This window comes from Ambystoma mexicanum, chromosome 3p, assembly GCF_040938575.1.
Source record: "Ambystoma mexicanum isolate Mex_15411 chromosome 3p, UKY_AmexF1_1, whole genome shotgun sequence".
NCBI classification, from domain to species: domain Eukaryota; kingdom Metazoa; phylum Chordata; class Amphibia; order Caudata; family Ambystomatidae; genus Ambystoma; species Ambystoma mexicanum.
In genome coordinates, this window is record NC_090925.1 from 867,312,076 (window position 1) to 867,319,653 (window position 7,578).

Below are 7,578 nucleotides of genomic sequence, written 5' to 3' on the forward strand. Positions count from 1 at the left end.
ACCTACCACTTTAGATTAGAGCAATGTTAACTAAAGGCAATACATACTTTAAATAGCGAAAGTTGAGGGGGTGAATGTCACCAACGGTTTCGAAGGCTAGACGTACTACCATAACTATGCAATTATTCAATCTATTGCAAGTAGTTGTTCTTATCAAACAGGTTCTTGTAAAAAGTAATTGTTGCAAAGTCATAGAGAGCAAGTCATAGTCCTCCAGCTATGAAGTGGTAGACTACTATTCCCCAGACACCAGATGAGCGCAGAGACTACTCCTTGCATATGCTCCATCGCCTTTTTTTTGGTAAGGTAGCTACTCTTAACTGAACAGCATTATTCCAAATGCAAGTCAACAGGGATAGGAATGTGTAAAGAGATCTAAGGTCTCTCAACTTCCGATGCTTATGGGTTCGAGGATTCCAGAAACAGTTTGGTCAGGCTCAGGAAGAGACCCCAAGACAGGGTGAAGACATCACAAATTAAATTCCAGAAGCATGTGAAGACCCCTCAAGTGCAGCAGATGAGATTGGACATTGGTTTGATCCAGGACAGGGTCACCAGGCCCTCAGGAGCAGCGTGGTCAGACTTTGGATTCCAGCAGGCTTTTTCTAATAATGAGAGATGACAACATCAGGTTGGTGAGGTCCTAGCTGAGATCAGGAGGATGCCAGCAAAGTTTCCAGTGATGGGGCAGGAAGGGTCCATGCAAAGCTACAGGTAATTTCAAGGCAGGTACAGGACAATTGCAGACCAAATGATGACTCAGGCCTTGAAGCAGTGATGGATGCAGAGCAGGGCTTCAGACTGGTTGGTCCCACCAGTACAGAGGAGGAAAACATCCAGTTGAGGTCTTCCCAGATAAGTTGGAATCAGGGGTCAGAAACGTGGCAGTTGGTTTAGCCAATGCTGGTTGCAGAAGCAGAACTCTTGTGCGTCTCTGCTGATCCTTCAGCTTCATATGCAGAGATCTTGTAGTTGACTATCGTGAATGGCTGCTGGTCATCTGTGATGAATTATGATCTGGCAACAGTGTGGAAGGCCTGGTGTATAGGGGGTGCCAACCGCCCACCGCCTCAACTGAGTATAGATAACATGATAGGCAGATCAAATGGTTCTATTATTGCAGAAGCCAGGATTATAGTGCCTTTATTTAAGGTAAAAAGTGCACAGGACACTACGCAGTTGGGTTAGGATGACCTAGGAAATGAAGGATGCTTTGAATATCACACACATACCATAAGTATATAAAGATATATTATGAATAAGGGATACAAAGTGAGAAATGCTTTAATAAATAAATAATAAGCTCCCTGAAGAATTAATATATTCCAAAATGGAGGACTCAAGTACAAAATGGTGTCCAGTTTTAAGCCAGGTGTGAAAAACCCTGACTAATGCAGAAAAGCAACAGAGGCTGATACATTAGAGAGTCTTTGGCAGCATCTTGCAGTGAGATAATTGGGGTTGTTAGCAAAAAATTGAACTAGGCAGGAAAATCAGACAAGATTAATGATGAAGCCAGATAAAAGCAAGGGAAATTTGGATACATATATCTATGTTATAATGAGGAGAGCACAGTGTGCTTCCTACAGTCCATTCTGCGAGACCAGCTGTATTAAATGGTACCATATAATAAGAATGTATCTATTTCTACACAATTAAAGGCACTAACTAACTTGGCCGGACCTTGAAAATCAGATAAGGAATAGATATTGATGTGATGAAGGTGTTTTGGCAGGAGTTGCGAATTGTCATAAATGAGTCCAGCCAAGTCTAAAATAAACGTATTAGTTTTGTGCATCAGAGAAAATTGTGGATGCCAACCATGCTAATGTGGGCTTGGTGTACACCAGATAAGCCATTCAATCACAGTGAAGTGAGGTTTTTTCACTAAGAGGACCTAACAGAAGCATACTCTGACCAAAGTAGTTATTTGCATAAGGATGTTGCATCATCCATATAACCTACATAAGTAGGTTGAATCCAAAATGTCTGTCAGTGTTTTTACAGAGTGTCTTGTAACTACAACTAATAAAGCCTGCTGAGAAAACTCCTGGGCACCTGATTTTCTCCTGTCTTTGTCTCTGAGGAAGGATTCCTGGATGCCTGGTGTTTGATGGGGACCGGGGCCTTCAATTCACTGGCTTTTTTATTTGTATTAACTAATCACCTGAATTGACTATTCCAGCCTTGTGCTGTGTATCACTTATGCCTGTAACTCACCTTAATTGATTATTCTAGCCTTGTGCTGTGTATAACTTATGCCTGTAACTCACCTGAATTGACTTCCAGCCTTGTGCTGTGTTTAACTTATGCCTGTAACTCACCTGACTTGAGTATTCCAGCCCTGTGCTGTGGATGATTCACGTCTAACTTTAAGCAATGCGAGTAACATGTATGTAACAGGGCCTTGATGATGAAGGTTTAGTGCACTTTATAAATGTAAAAATAATGAATTGATTAAGGTAATTTCATCTCTGAAAGGTTAATCTGCTGATCAGATTCCCCTTTCATAAACTCCATATCAAAAGTGTAGTGTTTACATGCGCCCTGCTGCATCAGAATCCTGATCTGCAACACCTGCTCTACCAGTGGCACAATGTAGGTTCAGAGGTCACAGGTGCCCCCTTGACAGATGCAGTGACAGCCAAGTCTCTTGTGGGTTAAATATAGCCCAAGACCAATTAACTGCCCTGGCCACGTTGGACCTAAAAGTGCAGAAATACTGTCTTGTAATTGGAAAGCACACTGTGAACTGGCAGAGAACAGGCCAGCAGTCATTTCAACTGCAAAACCATGAAAACGTTGGTTACGAGAAACCATGAAAATGTGTGCATTCTGCAGCTTGTAGCAAGGAGCATTTTAAATTTGAGAATACATTGAAGAAGTGAATTCAAAGGCACACTGTTGGCTGACAGACAAAGGCATCATTTCACTCACAAATGGCAAACATCAAAATGTTTATTTCAGAAAAAGAGAAATACAAACATTAAATAGGACTACTTTAATGAAGGTGGTGACTTTCTAACCTATGGAGAAATACTGACACAAGCAGCACAAGGAAACATGAAGAGACGTCTTGTATTTACTGCAAGATGGAAAGCAGATTTAATGTATACAAATGCTGAATGTAAGAGCATCATGTATCTTGCTGTTCCTAGGTATTGAGCTAAAAGCTGGACTTGGCAACAGAAGATCTTTCCCCAGGAAATGAGGGAATATCTTTGAAGCTCACAGAGCCAAGAAAAGGGGCATAGCTTGTGCCATCCTAAGAGTTTATGAAATGAATAGGTGGCCCTGTTAAAACAAAAGGCCCAGTTAATGGAGGTGAACTCAGAATAATTCCCCCCTATTTAAGTACATTTGTGTGGCCTCCCTGTGAGGACTGACAGATGATATGAAACAGAAGACCGCGACACGGTGACAGGAGGTGGAGCTTGCCTCCCTGCACTCAAAGATAAGGACCCGCATGGGCATTAGCCCTAGGAGAAAGAATGTTAATGGATTAATTGCAGGCAGAATAAACAAAGAAGCAGATGACCCAAACCACATGTTAAGTTTGAAGGAAAGAAATGGAACGTGCTGTTGAAGTAAAGAATATGCATAAACAGCTAGAAATGGCCATAGATTTACATGGAGGATCATATTTTGTCCATTATCTTTGGAAACATGATACTTACAAAAAATGGACAAATATAATTGAAAAATGGACTAGGGCCATCTAATTACACCATTGGAACTAACGTGATAAGCTGAAATGGGATGATAGCTTACCAGAAAATGCCACGAAGCCGAGATCCTGGTAGGTGATAGCTTATTAAATTAGATATCTGTATAGAAAAGTGTGTGTTCATAACTGTTATAATTTTTAAGTAAATCACAAAAATCTGTCATTCAAACCTGCAACCTCATCCCAAAATGAGATAAGTCCAGCATGTTCAGAACACTTCAGATATCTATATACTATGATGCGTATTCATAAATTACAAACATTTGCCATATTGTCATGCCGCCTGTCTTGGGGCTTCCTTACCTGTTACGGCGCTCCCTGTGCTGGAGGGTGTACCCGCGCTTCCGCCTTCGGGGCCCGGGGCTGTCTTGGGTTTCGGGCGCTTCCAGGTCTTCTGTGCGCGTTGCTCGGTGCATGTGCAGTGCGCAGAGTGCTCGGTTCGGGGGATCCTGCGGCCCAAGCCTCGTTGTGGGCTGACCAATGCCTGGGAGATAGCACGGCTTGCGTTGCAAGCCTCCCAGGTGTTGGCGGCCACATATAAGGAGCCCCGGCCCTTATTCAAACCATGTCTCAACGTGGTTTGGTTCGGACTGTGTCTACGCTGGTTCCTTGTCTACTTACCTGTTTTCTGAGTCCTTCTTCCTTGCCCTGTTCCAGTCTGTTTTTCCCTTCTGGTTCCCTTCTAGTTGCCTCCCCTGTTCCCTTCTCCTTCCATTCCTGGGGTTGGGTCCCTTGTTCTTCCTGGCTCTCATTCTGGTTTTTGGGGTGGTTTCCCTGCTGGCCTTTTCCCATTGGTGCTGGGTTCACTGCTCCTTCTGGTTCTCCTTGCCTGCCTGCCTCTGTCACTTGCTGCCTGTTGCTGATACTTGGAAGAACTATTCAACCACAGCCTTCTGGTCTTCGTCATACATCCATCTGGAGCCTATTGCCTTCTGTGAACCCAGAACTATCGACAAGGAGGCTCCCCCTGTCAGTGCTTGCACTGTCCCGACGCCACGCTAATCAGGGGTGAGCGAACCCGTGGCGTTGGGAGCCGGTTCACCTCCAATCCGGTTCCATTCGGGCTGGAGCTGGGCTGGTTTCCCGCACCATCAGTTACATCTCCACGGATCATCAGACAGTCTGGCATCATTTTCGAGACCCCAAACCGGACGAACAGGTACGCGGCGCCCTCGTGATGCTATCTTTAACAGATTGAGACGCCTGTCTTCGGATTACTCGGACACTGAGATGGAAGAGGATCAAGGTCTTCGTAATGAGGTTCAAGCGCTTCGTGCTGAGAGTGCTGCTCTCCGTCAGGAGAATCTAACATTACGCCAAATGGTGACACAGAACGTTGGTGCTATTCCACAGCCAGAAAGTTCCTTGGCCCACACCGCACCAATCAAGTTCGATGGAGATCCCAGACGTGTAGGTGAATTCTTCAACCATTGTCGCATAAATTTTCTCTATCGTTCATCTCACTTTAACAATGATAAGGCCAAGATCGGCTACATTCTGGGAAACTTGTCTGGAAACGCTTTAGCTTGGGCAACCCCTTTGGTTGTTACCAATAGCCCTATTCTGAGTGATTTCGTAGCCTTTGAGAAGGCATTCCCGGAAGTGTTTCAATCTCCTAAACTGGCATCAGCAGCGCAGAACCAATTGATGGATCTACAACAAGCCAATACCGATATCATCACATACATTAGCCGTTTCCGTCAATTGGTGACTGACTCCCTATGGCCAGAGATAACGCAAAAGACCTTGTTTCGCTGGGGATTAAGAGAAGAATACAAGGATGAGTTGTTACACATTCCTGAACCTGAAGATCTTCAGAAACTTATCGAACAAGTTTTGAGGATAGACCAGAGATTGGCCGAGAGAAGAGGAGAGAGACGTTGTCTTGAGAAGTCTTACCCTAGACCGCTGACTCAACCTGCCGGGATGTCAGCTCTTCGTATTCATCCCCGGAGCCAATGCAACTGGGATCAATAAGGGGTCCCTTATCCGAAGAAGAGAAGAAGCGCATGAGAAGTCAGCGACTGTGTTTGTACTGTGGTGGTGCTGGTCACTATTTGGGTACCTGCCCTCTGCGTCCTATCAAGAAAGGGGGAAACTAGGAGACCTGTCGTTAAAGGGGAAGGCTACGACAGGTCCTGTTTTGCTTCCAGACCTTTCCTGTCCCAGTTTTGAACTGCCTCCTATGCAGCCGGCCGTCTTGATGATTTTAAAGATCACTTTAAAATGGCTTAACAAGACGATTGACATCCATGGTCTATTAGATTGTGGGGCTTCCGGAAATTACATTGATGAAGATTTCGCCATCAACATTGGCATGCCATTACTTACCAGAAGAACTGCCATACCGGTGGAGGTCATTGATGGTACTCCTTTGGCTTCTGGTCCCATACGGTCGCATACTGTCGGCATTCTTTTACGGATCGAGGGACATGAAGAAAGAATAGCTCTCGACGTTATCAAGTCACCTTCATATCCAGTGGTGTTGGGACTGCCTTGGCTTTTGCGACACAATCCCACGATTAATTGGGAGTCCCACACTTTGGTGTTTGCTTCTACTCTTTGCCTTCGAGAATGTTGCTGTCGCAGTACGTCTTTGGAATCTCCAACCACGATTCCTCTTGTTCCCGGAAGGAACTCATCTGGTCTATGTTCTTCGTCCCTGATTCCTAACGTGTAAGCCGACCTGAGTACCGTATTTTCTGAGCCCGGAGACATACCTCTTCCACCTCACAGGACTTTGATTGTTCTATTGACCTGATTCCTGGTGCAGTGATTCCTCATGGGAAGATATACGCTTTGACTCAGTCCGAAAGACAGGTACTCCGGGACTACCTTGATGATTGTTTAAGGAAGGGGTACATCGTACCTTCCAGATCCTCTGCCGGATTCCCGCTGTTTTTTGTCAAAAAAAAGGAAGGGACCTTGCGGCCCTGTATCGATTATCGCCAATTGAACGACATAACCCTAAAGGACAGGTACCCATTACCTTTGATTCGGAACATCATGGAATCTTTACGCTCGGCCAATGTCTTCACCAAATTGGATCTCAGTGGGGCCTACCACCTGGTCAGAATTAAAGAGGGCGATGAGTGGAAGACGGCCTTCAAGACACCCTTTGGGCATTACGAATACAGGGTAATGCCCTTCGGGTTGTGTAATGCCCCAGCCGTCTTCCAACGGTTTATGGACAATGTCTTCAGCGATTTGATTGGCATCTCGGTCTGGGTATACCTGGACGACATTCTGATCTTCTCGGACAATCTGAAGGAACATGTCTCGCATGTCTGAGAAGTACTTCAACGACTATCACAGAATCAATTGTACGCCAAGGCCGAAAAATGTTCTTTTCATCGGAGTAGTATGGAGTTCCTGGGATACGTGATTAGCAATGCAGGAATACACATGGATTCAGAAAGGGAAGAGGCTATCCGGAACTGGAAACAACCGCACGACTTGAAGTCTCTCCAGCGGTTCTTGGGGTTCGCCAATTTTTATCGCCGTTTTATCCCACACTTTTCGCGTGTCACGGCTCCATTGACACGTTTGACCAGTGTCAAGATACCTTTCCTTTGGAATCAAGAGGCGTCTGCAGCTTTTGATCGTTTAAAGACGGCGTTCAGTACAGCTCCCGTTTTGCGCCATCCTAACGACGAGATGCCCTATGTCATCGAGGCTGATGCTTCCAACTTCGCTGTTGGCGCTGTCCTTTTACAGAAACACCCTACATCTGGCGATGAACACCCTGTGGCCTATTTCTCACGAAAACTCACTTCTAGCGAGCGGAAATACGCAGTCATAGGAAAAGAACTATTGGCCATCAAAACAGCGTTTGAGGAGTGGAGGCACCA